General features: G+C 38.4%; 1 protein-coding gene across 2 annotated transcripts in view; it reads left to right on the top strand.

Moving 5' to 3' along the window:
• LOC128996254 (myocyte-specific enhancer factor 2) overlaps positions 1-13,355 on the top strand; it is a 118,081-nt gene that overhangs the window by 26,272 nt on the left and 78,454 nt on the right. For both annotated transcript variants that reach the window (XM_054421449.1, XM_054421445.1), the window contains exon 2: positions 8,495-8,543. The gene's annotated coding sequence lies outside the window, so the exon portion shown is untranslated. The remainder of the gene's footprint in view (positions 1-8,494; positions 8,544-13,355) is intronic.

Here is a 13,355-nt window from a genome sequence, read left to right as displayed (position 1 = left end):
CATGTACTGGACATTCTATACTGCTACTGTACCACTGTAGACAACGTCAATACAGGCCTAGGTGAGAGGTTGACACATGAATGGACCCAACGTCGCCTAGCAACATCATTGACGTATACATCAGTCGTTACTGCCACGTGGTGTGATGTTGATATTGTCACTTGACATGTACTGGACATTCCATACTGCTACTGTACCACTGTAGACAACGTCAATACAGGCCTAGGTGAGAGGTAGACACATGAATGGACCCAACGTCGCCTAGCAACATCATTGACGTATACATCAGTCGTTACTAACACGTGGTGTGATGTTGATATTGTCACTTGACCTGTACTGGACATTCTATACTGCTACTGTACCACTGTAGACAACGTCAATACAGACCTAGGTGAGAGCTAGACACATGAATGGACCCAACGTCGCCTAGCAACATCACTGACGTATACATCAGTCGTTACTAACACGTGGTGTGATGTTGATATTGTCACTTGACCTGTACTGGACATTCTATACTGCTACTGTACCACTGTAGACAACGTCAATACAGACCTAGGTGAGAGGTAGACACATGAATGGACCCAACGTCGCCTAGCAACATCATTGACGTATACATCAGTCGTTACTGCCACGTGGTGTGATGTTGATATCGTCACTTGACATGTACTGGACATTCTATACTGCTACTGTACCACTGTAGACAACGTCAATACAGGCCTAGGTGAGAGGTAGACACATGAATGGACCCAACGTCGCCTAGCAACATCAATGACGTATACATCAGTCGTTACTGTCACGTGGTGTGATGTTGATATTGTCACTTGACCTGTACTGGACATTCTATACTGCTACTGTACCACTGTAGACAACGTCAATACAGGCCTAGGTGAGAGGTAGACACATGAATGGACCTAACGTCGCCTAGCAACATCAATGACGTATACATCAGTCGTTACTGCCACGTGGTGTGATGTTGATATCGTCACTTGACATGTACTGGACATTCTATACTGCTACTGTACCACTGTAGACAACGTCAATACAGGCCTAGGTGAGAGGTAGACACATGAATGGACCCAACGTCGCCTAGCAACATCATTGACGTATACATCAGTCGTTACTGCCACGTGGTGTGATGTTGATATTGTCACTGGACATGTACTAGACATTCTATACTGCTACTGTACCACTGTAGACAACGTCAATACAGGCCTAGGTGAGAGGTAGACACATGAATGGACCCAACGTCGCCTAGCAACATCATTGACGTATACATCAGTCGTTACTGCCACGTGGTGTGATGTTGATATTGTCACTTGACATGTACTGGACATTCTATACTGCTACTGTACCACTGTAGTAGACAACGTCAATACAGACCTAGGTGAGAGGTAGACACATGAATGGACCCAACGTCGCCTAGCAACATCATTGACGTATACATCAGTCGTTACTGCCACGTGGTGTGATGTTGATATTGTCACTTGACATGTACTGGACATTCTATACTGCTACTGTACCACTGTAGACAACGTCAATACAGACCTAGGTGAGAGGTAGACACATGAATGGACCTAACGTCGCCTAGCAACATCATTGACGTATACATCAGTCGTTACCGCCACGAGGTGTGATGTTGATATTGTCACTTGACATGGACTGGACATTCTATACTGCTACTGTACAACTGTGGACAACGTCAATACAGACCTAGGTGAGAAGTAGACACATGAATGGACCCAACGTCGCCTAGCAACATCATTGACGTATACATCAGTCGTTACTGCCACGTGGTGTGATGTTGATATTGTCACTTGACCTGTACTGGACATTCTATACTGCTACTGTACAACTGTGGACAACGTCAATACAGACCTAGGTGAGAGGTAGACACATGAATGGACCCAACGTCGCCTAGCAACATCATTGACGTATACATCAGTCGTTACTGCCTCGTGGTGTGATGTTGATATTGACACTTGACATGTACTGGACATTCTATACTGCTACTGTACCACTGTAGACAACGTCAATACAGACCTAGGTGAGAGGTAGACACATGAATGGACCCAACGTCGCCTAGCAACATCATTGACGTATACATCAGTCGTTACTGCCACGTGGTGTGATGTTGATATTGACACTTGACATGTACTGGACATTCTATACTGCTACTGTACCACTGTAGACAACGCCAATACAGGCCTAGGTGAGATGTTGACACATGAATGGACCCAACGTCGCCTAGCAACATCATTGACGTATACATGAGTCGTTACTGCCACGTGGTGTGATGTTGATATTGTCACTTGACATGTACTGGACATTCTATACTGCTACTGTACCACTGTAGACAACGTCAATACAGGCCTAGGTGAGAGGTAGACACATGAATGGACTCAACGTCGCCTAGCAACATCATTGACGTATACATCAGTCGTTACTGCCTCGTGGTGTGATGTTGATATTGACACTTGACATGTACTGGACATTCTATACTGCTACTGTACCACTGTAGACAACGCCAATACAGGCCTAGGTGAGATGTTGACACATGAATGGACCCAACGTCGCCTAGCAACATCATTGACGTATACATCAGTCGTTACTGCCACGTGGTGTGATGTTGATATTGTCACTTGACCTGTACTGGACATACTATACTGCTACTGTACCACTGTAGACAACGTCAATACAGGCCTAGGTGAGAGGTTGACACATGAATGGACCCAACGTCGCCTAGCAACATCATTGACGTATACATCAGTCGTTACTGCCACGTGGTGTGATGTTGATATTGACACTTGACATGTACTGGACATTCTATACTGCTACTGTACCACTGTAGACAACGACAATACAGACCTAGGTGAGAGGTAGACACATGAATGGACCCAACGTTGCCTAGCAACATCATTGACGTATACATCAGTCGTTACTGCCACGTGGTGTGATGTTGATATTGTCACTTGACCTGCACCTTGCATTTAACATAGATTTAGTTTACTGCAATAAAAATATATTTACTATATCATTCACGATGATATCCATAAGTACTTCCCATAATCCTCAGTATTTCCCCTTTTTTTGTTCATTTCATATTATTATCCTTTATATTTTTATCAATTTATATTCTTTTTAATGTTTTGGTTTGTGTATTGTCCTCATATGTCTCCTCTACAGCTGGAGTCGCGTGTGATGTCATCAATAGGCCTACGTCACCCTATGACGTCATATACAGGTGACAACTGCATCATTAACTCGCCATGTAAATTGGTTATGAAGTCCACGTGGGAGGAGCATGTGTATCCCACTGCAGTTCTCTCCTTCCATACTTGTATTGTTTAATGTAAATACGCTATTTCTCGGGTCACAAATAATATCATTGTGGTATTTAACATTGAAATACTCAAGAAGAATTGTGCATCAAAACTCGCAACTAACACTTTTCACCATTTAAACCCATTGAATTTTCACGTAATGGGTATTTTAGGTAATTAAACATAGTTTTTTTTTTCTCCTTCGGCTCTCAATACGTCTTAAGTTGTTAATGCGTTCAATTGCAAATTAAATTCTTTAAGCGAAGCTTGGTCCTCATCTGTGACTTCACGTTAAGCTTGTTATCTTTGTTGTTCAAGTAAGCTCTGTGTTTGGTTGCGATGTCATTATTTGCATGATCTTTCATCATTTCTCAGCTGTTTGGACGTTAACAAGAGAGTCGAACTTTGAAAAAAGATAGAAAAGGACTTTGGAAATGTAGAATTTCGTTTGTGAAATACAGTCACAATACATGTCAGTGAAAGACAGTCTTGCTCGCAAGTCCGCCAATTACTCAGTTCGTTGAAATGACCGATTTTAGATAACAACAGTAATAGTATATTACGTATCTAGTCCTGAAAATAAGGACTATAATGGACTAATACCCCCTTAGGGAGTTTGTTTAATCCATGCCTATAATATAAAACAAGCGCTTGTATGGGCAAAATGTTTTTTCGTCTGAGGATATTTGATTTTGTTGTTTAAAATGGGGTATTTGGTCACGATAAATCGATTGGAGTTGGTCAAAAGAATGGGAAAAATCTAGATTCCGTCCTATAGCCCTTGAAAATGTCCATGTTATCGTCTATACCTTTTTGTAGCTGTTGTTAACAAAAACAGCTGTTACATGCTATTTTTATTGTGATAGTTTGTTTTGACGTGTAATCAAAAATAACTTTTTGGGTTGGTTTGAACTAAACGTTATTAAGAATAGTTATAATTTGTTTGGTTTATTAGGTACATATCAGTGTAAAATGTTTTTAAGGTTAATTTTGCAATGAATGAAACGCGGAAGACCTCCGAAGTGAAAATGTATACAAAATATTCAAGAAAGAGAAGCTACAATCGAACGTCAGGATACAAATTTTCGCCACTTCGTCTACAACCGACCCAGCTCCAAATAGCTCATATATCCCACCAAATGTCTCAGAACCTCGACCAAATCGGGTATTGATGAATGAAAGTAGAGAAAAATTTAAGATCTCATAGCCGAGCAATAGGATGAACAACAGGCCGACCGCCTTGAACAGGAGCGTCGACGAATCGCTGGCTCGACGTTTGACAACCAAAGACTGATCTCAACTATGATTTTCTCTGAGCAAAGCTCGGTCCCCAGGTATTATAAATAAATAGTAACAATATGTCAGTTGATAAACATCTATCAAGATAGTATTGACAAATAAAGGTCTGTAGTCCATTTTCGGTTATTTGTTTCAACCGGAGTTGATATGAAGGCATCCAATAAAGTCAATGAAACAACTTGATTTGCCCGAGTGACGTTTATTTTACGTAGGCGTACATCTCATTGAATCCTGTTTTGTGAATTGTCACGTGGGTGTGTTTATTAGTAAACAGGTTTGCAGGAAATTAACACTTCTTCAATGTGCAATATTACGATTTACCAGAAAGAATTCAAATACCCCCGCTGCAGAAAACCTGCAGAATAAGCTAATTTCAATTTGATTGGATTTTAACTAAATTATTTCCTTTCATTAGTTTCATTATTATGCCAACCCATTTGGGAAATATTTGGCATGGCACGTTCCAGTATAGCCTTTTAAGTTAAAGAGGCTTTTATTTTTTGGGGTTTGTACCGTAAAAAAACGAAATCTAAATAAAAATGACATCGTATTATAAAGAATTTTATATTCAAATGAAATGTTAATTGAAGATAGTTTTACCCTTAGCATATAAGTGCCCTAAACACATGGTTAGTTTTCACCTTGAAGGCCTTGAAAATAAGGAATAACTAATGTGGATTTACATTTATGAGGTCAGAGATGCCCAAATACTAGTTTAGGGATAGACAATGTTTATTTGAGCGAATTATGAAATAAATGTGACAGTTTTAAGGGAATATTTTATTGGAAATCCAGCCAGGTAAATGGAAATATGTGTAGACTATAGGTTTGCTGTGGTGATGGTATTTCAATATAAAATGTTATCGATCTTATTCAGAAATGTATACTAAATTCCTGAAGTTAGGTTGATAATTTTAAATAGGTCCCCGGACTAACCATATTTTAACTTACGCGCTGATTATAATACGATTTAAACGCAACTACACTGGTCAAAGCTCAATATCAATCAATTGACAATTTATGAACCATACTCAAAGCATTGGAATTAAATGCCTTCACGCCGAAGCCCACTCTATAGACTAATTGGATCTAGGCAATTCTACTGATGATTAAATTGAATTGCATTCTCTTCCCTTTGAGTTTACAGCCAATAGTGCTCTTTTACAGTACTTAATAAATCGCAATTTCGAAATTCAATATCTTACATTGTCGTGTTATGTTTATTTTGTGAGATCTGGATGAAAGCGTAGGTAAATAAATCAGCAGTCTAACACAAACTTTCTGCCATTAGTTTAGTCAACAACCCAAAAGGGTAAAGCGGTGGGAGTAACCATGATTTTTTTTATGAAAAAAACCACAAACATTGCATTAAATTTTGAACTGTGATTTTTATAGCAATGGGAGTTGTACCATTTTGTTAAGCGTGCTGAAAGCTAACGGAATAAAATTTAATCAAAATCGTTTGAGCCGTTTATTTTTCCGTTTTTATGGGATTATATGTAAAAGCGCTTGCAAGCCGTTTGTATCTGGGTGATTATATTGTTATGATTAAACCTTTTAGTAGAATCCATTGCACTTCCCTCGTTTGCTATTTTTCTCTAAAAATATTTTTATGCCTTAAAACTTATGATAAAAAATGCGTTTTTTAACATTTGTACCAACCTTTTAGCCCAACATTTTTTTATATCTAAATTTCAAAAAGCTCACGACCTACAATAATATTAATTGAAAATATGACACCAAGATCTATTACATTGGTTTACAATTGGGGCTACAAACAGCAAGAACTAAAATCCTTGCATTTGCGCGCGCCAGACGGGTAGCGCATCCTTAATTGTTGGATTATAGGGAGAACTGTATTCCTTAAGAATATGCATGATTTTGTCAAAGGTATGTTTCTCTATACTCATTAGATTCTCATGCTATTAAATTCCCCATAGAGAATCTAACCACTGAGGTTGGCTTGCATTAACAGTGGTGTACGAATTCAATAGCAGTCTCGTGGGGGAGGGGGGGGTGAAGGTCGAGTACAGACCTTGATGTACAGTTTATGGCGGGTAAAACACGCATCTATGACGTCATACCCTTATCGCCCCCAACCCCTAACTGCAGTTTAATATTGTGGTCTTACATGACATATATCACAGTGTGACGGTTTATGGCCATGCAAATAGAATGCATCCATCGTTAGATCTTGTAACAGCTAAGTGATTAGTGATCGCTTATCACAGGTTGTTCAGAAACTCAGAGCTAGCTTCTGAGTCATATCTGCTGTTTTATTCCATGTTCGATTATATGGGTCGAAATCACAAGGTCTGGTACAACCGTCGTTTTTACTCGCCGCACTTAAACGCTCCAGAAAAAAATCACCTTGCCGATGACTTTAAATGTCGTAGAACTATTCTAATTATCGTGTAATCCTACGTGCTTGTTCAAATGTGAAAAGTAGGATTACCCTTATCAATATGTGCCCCTGAACGCAGGGTAAAATACATGTTCAGGGCACTCCTATATTGCTAGGAGTTGGTATTGATGTCTTAAATTGATTATAACTAGCGAGAGTAATATGGCGTACTCCCCGATATACCTTCTGGTTTAATCGCTAGCTGGATAATGTAGACATCCCATATATGTGGACCAGGCTAGTGTATAAAACTCTATTATTTCTTGTTGCCGACAAAATTGATGGGTCATAACATTACTGTAGGCTAAGAATAAGTCGTTGAGTTCGTCTAAAAAGGTAAGTAAATTCTCCAAATACCAGTAATTTTCACCAGCACAATCTGTCGGTGGCTCACATCAACTACGACGATTTTTACTAAAACTTAACATAGAAATGGAATGTCTAGTTGTACAGACGCTTGTAAACTCCAAACGTGTAATCTATTCGTGTGAGTTTCCACTCAATCGAAAGATAACTCGCACTTGACAACATCAACAAGTTCGGTTCGTGCACCGAAGCGCGATGGGCGATGGTCAGTTCCATAGAGTACACAGTGTCGCGTGCCGTTTTATTTATAACTCTGTGCTATTTCGGGACGCGCCGCGGCGCGGGGGCTTATCTAACGGCAGTAACATGTCCCATTATACGGTATGCACTTATCAAAACTGGTGTGTGTATGTGTAAGTGGCTGTTTGGTGTAAGATTTGTATAGGTTGTTTCAGTTTGAATAGTCCTGGAGAGTTTTGGAAGTAGGAAATAAAGTGTGAACTGAGTGTATGGGAAGTTTTTACCTCAGTTGTCACAATTAGATTAAGATCAGCCTATTTGTCAAAGACAATACAATTATTTAAATTATAATGATCAAGCACAGTATTTTAAATTACAACTTGAAGTTTTACAATGTTATAAGCAACTAAAGCAATCATAAAGGATTGTATTATTTGGATTGTTCAATATAACCTACCCTAATAAAATTTGCATTATAATGTGTCTCCTACTGAATTCTTCACGCTAAACCTAAAAATGAAATCGTTTTCTGTCGGAAAAGTCCTGAGATTCCGGAAAATTGCATTTAATTTAAGAAAATAGAGGATGAAAGGTTCAGGTTGTGTTTTGGAGCGAGTCCAAGTTATTGCAGCGAATAATACTTCAAGGGAAGTAGATGTGAAGATTTTCTTTTTACTGACTTTCCGATGTAAACCGATGTTCTCTATAGTTTAGGGGCTCCAAACTAATTTTGAAAACCCATTTTTCTTATTATTTCAGTCAACTACTATATTATTTTAACTGAAGTTAAATAGACTGCAAAACCATATTTTGGGATAGATAGATGACGTTGACCAAAGAATACTCTCAAAGCATACTAATAATGTTCCCCGAGCAACGCTCGGTCCCCAAGGACTGTTATTTAACTATTATAACTGGGTTGCAGGTGGCGGAGTGGCGGGCTGGACTAAAGGAACATGACTCGACATGATATGGTAAGTTTCTCATATTTTTAATACTACATTACGATTATTGTTGATTTAGTTTTGAGATTTTTAGTTTTAGTTTTATTATAAAAATCGTTTGCTATACAGATTGTCAACACTACAGCCACAGAAAACATTATGTTATTCTCGTGTTTCGTGTTGCCATAGACTAATCAACACAAGGAAATGTGTTTCTATGGTGTTCTGGTTTTATGTCGTGTTGCGTGTATTTATTTTGATGTTTTGACGTGTCGCAAGCTTTGTCAATTACTCTTGCAATGAAACTAGTTCGCATTTTGGTGATGGACATATTTTGTTTGACTACAATAACCTATTTTGTTGTAAAATGAGTACAGGTGCAAGATTGAATTGTTATGCATGCTGTACATTTTGTTTTTATTTATTCTCTGTACTGCCTGTTTTAAACCCCATAGTAAACGTTTTTCTCCTTTTCCACCTTTATTTTTAAGTGAGCTCTATCTATTAATAAAAAGAAGACTCTTTTTACATTCGTTGGCGATAACAATGAACAATGAGAAAGGCGTTTATTTAATGACTGGATGAAACCCCAAAGTTAAGAGGGATTTTCTTGAAGCGAATTTTCCAATATAGTGAATAAACTATTACCGTAGACCTCTTGACTGATTTACTCGTTTCGAAGTCCCCAGAGGCCAAAAACACCATCCGCTCAAATTCATGTATTCAGGATGTTCCAAAAAGGTGGGGTTATAATGTACGTAGTGATTCCTTGGGTCAAAATAAGCAAAGAATGCTACGTTGCTACGTAAACGTCCTATCGTACGTCCCATCTCGTTCCGTTTAGCGTCCGTCTGTATGTGTCTGTCTTTACAATAACATTCAGAACTGCTTACGTTTTGGGCTACAGCGTTGAGATTCTGCGAAAATGTTTCTCCCGCTATCTTTGTGCAAAATATGAATAAAACCTCTTAACCCGTTAAAGAATTGTTGATATTTTAAATGTTTTTTTGCAAAAAAATCCACGAAAATCGTTAACAAATTTCATTAATACGTTTTTTGCAGTTTTCATTGATATCTTATAAGCTTACTTTGGACAAGGAATAGTTGTGAAATTAATTTCTTTCTTGCGATACATATAGCTTACTTTATTTAAACAATGTTAAAAATTAGTTTTAACGATTTTACATGTTTTAAATGGAGAAAACTGTTGGTATTACAAGAAATAATTTCTCGATTGTTCTTTGTTCAAACTAAGCTTAAGATTTAGTTGATTTAAAACTTACTAAATTTTATATAATTTTGAAATTTGTTCGTTTAGTTAGCGGTTTTTATGGGGTTTAGCATAAAATATTTAAAATACCCACGTCGAAAAGCAATTTACCCATTCATAATAAAAATAAATAAACTCTGCTTTGGTATATTGAAGCGTTATGGAGAAAAGTTTATTAAAGTTTATTAGCGTAGTTAAAAAACTTTATTTAAGATTACTATGTTATTCTAATGGAGTAAAATTTGTTTATAGATATATTTTCATCAAGTTTGTCAATTTTCTCACATTTTACGAGGAACACACTTATTACATTCCCTGTAGCAGCCAGTCTAATTGTATTCAAAATGGGAATAAACCTGGCGTTTTTCGGAAATATTTTAGTGGAAATCCAATCAGGCAAATGAAAATTTGCTTAGTGAGGCAGGGGTACGGTTTTGATATACCGTTGGAAATCAAGACTCAAGCTACCGACCAAAACACTCTAAATACGTTTTATACAGTATGTGATGACGTCACTTCTCCTTCATTGTCTAGTTATCTATCTGTTGTTGCCTTTGACCTTCCATGTTCTTTGCCACTCCTTGTGTCACCTTCAGTGTACGCTCCTCCGCTCCCTCTCACACCTTCTACGTCATGGCCGTGCATTAATTGCGCCAAAGCCCTCAAATGGTCCCAAAATGTTAGTTGCGCCAAGCCTAAACCAGGTAGGGGTGAGTTGTAAACAAGGAAATTCCTTCTCTTGTCAACTCACCCCTACTTGGCTTGGGCTTGGTGCAACCAAGGAACATTTTTTCACCTTTTGAGGGGTTGGCGCAATTAAGGAATTATTTGGCGAAATTAGTGCACGACCAGTTGAGCACAGTCGGAGAAACTTCACTAGAGCTATCGGTGAATACACGCACGTTTGAAAATCTGCTTGACCACGCAACTCTGGACCAACTCCCCAACTCGTTGATATCTGGGAATGTCTGATGGCTGATCTCAGTAATTACCCAGCAGATCGCATGATTGTAGCTCCGTGTTCGCAGTCATTAGTTGGTACCCCGCGGGCGGCTCTGGCTAGTGGCTACCTCCAGCCCTTCGCTCTGGCGGATGTTTACATCTTGAGTGTCGTTAAACTCTCTGTTGTTTCCTAGTATGCTGGCGAGAGTGGGTGTGTTGTGTTTGTTTCAGAAGAGAACATTGTGAATAGGTTCAGTATGAATGGTGTTTGAGATTGGGTAATGGATGTGAATGTGTTGAAGGTTCTTTAACTGATACTGCTTTGATTTTTTTTAATTGATTAACTGCCTAGATTCTTCAATTGGTGGACCGTCTTGGTTTTTCAATTGATTAAACTGCCTCGATTCTTTAATTGGTGGACCGTCTTGGTTGTTTAATTGATCAACTGCCTCCATTCTTCAATTGGTAGATCTTCTTGGTTTTTCAATTGATTAAACTGCCTCGATTCTTTAATTGGTGGACCGTCTTGGTTGTTTAATTGATCAACTGCCTCCATTCTTCAATTGGTAGATCTTCTTGGTTTTTCAATTGATTAAACTGCCTCGATTCTTTAATTGGTGGACCGTCTTGGTTGTTTAATTGATCAACTGCCTCCATTCTTCAATTGGTAGATCGTCTTGGTTTTTCAATTGATTAACTGCCTCGATTCTTCAATTGGTAGACTGTCATGGTTTTTCAATTGATTAACTGCCTTGATTCTCCAATTGGTAGACCGTATTGATTTTTCAATTGATTAAACTGCCTCAGTTCTTCAATTGGTAGACTGTGTTGATTTTTCAATTAATTAACCGCCTCGATTATTCAGTTGGTAGACCGTGTTGATTATTTATTTAATTGATTAACTGCTTCGATTCTTTAATTTGTGGACTGTCTTGGTTATTAAATTGATCAACTGCCTCAATTCTTCAATTGGTAGACAGTGTTGATTTTACAATTGATTAACTGCCTCGATTCTTCAATTGGTAGACCGTCTTGGTTTTTCAATTGATCAACCGCCTCTATTCTCCAATTGGTAGACCGTATTGATTTTTCAATTGATCAACCACCTCTATTCTTCAATTGGTATACTGCCTTGATTTTTAATCCGATATTTGGTATGGTTTCTCCCACTAATAGAGAAGTACTTTATTCGTGCCGGCAATATAATTTAGGCTTTAATTATATGCGATCATTAAAAGGTCATCTATCTAAATATATAAAAGGCAAAGCCCTCACTGACACACTCACTCACTCACTCATCACTAATTCTCCCACTTCCCATTTACCTAGGAGGCTGAAATTTGGTACACCGATTCTTTAGGCATTAAATAGGAAAACTAAGTTGTTTTTATTCTGATCGGACTCTCGGGCTCCGCCCCAGTGGCTCTGGAGTTTCCCATGTTAACCTTATGATTTTTCATATTTAAAAGGAATTAATGAATCTTATCAGCTGTTTCAATTAAGTTAAACAAGTTGGTTCTGTTCTATGATGTTCAATAGCTTTAACGTTACAAGGATTGCCAACAGGGTGCAGCACTATTATTATTTTTTTAATTTATGACAACAGCTAATTTGCAACCAAAAGGTGAGTGAGCGTAGCGAACGAACTTCAACCTGGAGGCGAGTTAGCGTAGCGAACGAGCTAACCTGAAGGCAAGTGAGCGCAGCGAACGAGCTCCAACCTAAAGGTGAGTGAGCATAGCGAACGCACTTCAACCAGGACGTGATTGAGCCATGCGAACGAGCTCATCTTGAAAATTAAGAAGTTAAACGGGGCAAAGCCCGCGGGTACAGCTAGTTAATTTATAAATATCATTATTTAACAGCGTAAAATATCTCTTAATAGAATAGTGAAGTGTAGTTAGAGCGCGGACTTTCTGTACAGAGAGCCCGGGTTCAAATCCCGTCAATTACCAATGGATTTAGCCTTGAAAAAAGGTAATTATTTTGTGGTTTTGAACCCACATAACCTATAAGTCCATCTATATCCAAAAATCAAAGATAAGCCCCCCTTACTCATATTGAGTAACTCTCTCACTAACAAGTCTTACTTTAGTTGAACTTGATATTTGTTTTAGAAGTTTAGTGTGTGTATTTTGCCAAAGTGGGTTTTCAGAATATATTGCAGGATGATAGTATTTTGAACTATAGAACTTATTAGTAACTGTGAAAAAGACAGTTCCAATATAATTATTGAACTAGGAGTGCAGGACCGAGTGCCAATTGCCTAAACACATTGACGATGGCCATTACGGCCCGAGTCTTGGCGGTGCGAGTGCCAGCCAGTGGTATCAGTGACAGACAGGTTACACGCCGCCGCGGGTATGGGGTTGCAAAATGGGGGGGGGATGAGCAAAACTTGTTTGAGGGATAAAATAAAACCTACGACCTATCCTACCCTAACCAAACTTGCTGGTTATGAAAAAATATTAATGAGGAGTTACTAATAGAATCAATATTTTCAATCGATATTAGGGTGGCCCAGTTAAGAAACTGCACACGCATGTGGTCCGATTTTGACGAAACTTGGTGTGTGGTATCCATGGCACCTCCTGGCCCTTTTTCAATTTTTTTAAATTTTGATTGTTAAT

This window comes from Macrosteles quadrilineatus, unplaced genomic scaffold (assembly GCF_028750875.1).
Source record: "Macrosteles quadrilineatus isolate MER2022 unplaced genomic scaffold, UCM_ALF_1.0 Scaffold_6__1_contigs__length_79288215, whole genome shotgun sequence".
Taxonomy (NCBI): domain Eukaryota; kingdom Metazoa; phylum Arthropoda; class Insecta; order Hemiptera; family Cicadellidae; genus Macrosteles; species Macrosteles quadrilineatus.
This window is presented reverse-complemented; position numbering and strand designations above follow the sequence as displayed.